Here is a 1,369-nt window from a genome sequence, read left to right on the forward strand (position 1 = left end):
AGCCATGTATCATGTAATCTTATAAGTAATGCATTGCTACATGTGTTCAGAATCAACACTAATAACAGCACAAGAATACATCACCAGAACCACCACCAGTACCGAAATACATTACTTCAGAAGAATACAGTCAAAAAGAGTGGCTTTAAATTTTAAGTCCATTGCATTTTCCTGGTGAAAAGCTTGAAGAATTGAAGGTTACCTGAGACACTTGACTAATTTAGGCCAACATCTGCCTTATGATATAAACGTCAAATTCAGTATACATTGTACGCCATTGCTCCAATCTGCCAACATAACCATGAAAGTATCCACTTTTAGATATAAGTATTTGTTGGTTTACTTAAAGAGATTAATCAGCTTGGCCAACTCCTGTCCAAAGTATGGTATATGACCTTTCTCAGCTAGAGGGGGAAACCTTTGTGAAAAGTGTCTCATAGTGATCATTACATATATAATTCAATGGGTACCATTTAATACAATCTCCACCTGTATGTGGTATCTGAGCCAATATGCCTTTGTGTAAGGGTTATCTATGTATAGTCTTCCCTACTAATGCCCCTAAGGACTTGTTTGTTTAGGATCGACCTCTCACTCAATCCCCATTGATGCTCAGTTAGATCTTATAGTTGGATCACCAGTTTAAAGTGATTGTCCGGGATGAGGAAAACATAGCTGTTTCTTTCTTTTATCTTAAAGAAAAAAAAAACTAAGCAAAACAGTGCAACACTTGTCTTTGGGTGGTGCCCAGTTTGGCAAATGACGCTGTTAAATTGAATGAGCCTTAGTACGCTGCAATATGTAGACAGGTCTGATGCCGTTCTTGGAGTAAAAAATGATAGCTATATTTTTCTAATCCTGGATAAATCCATTAGGTAAATAAATAAAGAATTGTTATGTATTGGAGGCACATAATATTTAAATAATAAATCATTTTCTTAGGAATTCCACCCATTAGCCAGAGTGGCTACAAAGAAGATCCCTTTTTATCTGGAGGACCCAGAATGTTGATTTTAATGGGGGGCCATGTAATACTTTATCTCCCCTCCGGTAGTGCTGTGGGGAAACTGAACACTAATTACCAGGCTCTCCTGTAGAGCATAACTGATCATTTGGGACCGCAGGATGCCCTTTGATTGGCTGGCACATAAACCCCTTTAAACTTTAAACCCCTCCAGTTGGTGTGCAAACTATCATTACTGTGGGTTTTGTTGATATTTTTCTCACTTTTTGCTTGGTGTGGATATCTTCTTTGTTGAGTGTGTTTTTGCGGTCAGGCCCAGACATGCCACTGTCCTTGTGTCACCAGTGCCTATGTCTCTCCTCCCCTTCCAGCTGTCATTGTCACTCTTCTACTGGCCGTCCCCTC

The sequence above is a fragment of the Anomaloglossus baeobatrachus genome, chromosome 5, assembly GCF_048569485.1.
Source record: "Anomaloglossus baeobatrachus isolate aAnoBae1 chromosome 5, aAnoBae1.hap1, whole genome shotgun sequence".
NCBI lineage: Eukaryota > Metazoa > Chordata > Amphibia > Anura > Aromobatidae > Anomaloglossus > Anomaloglossus baeobatrachus.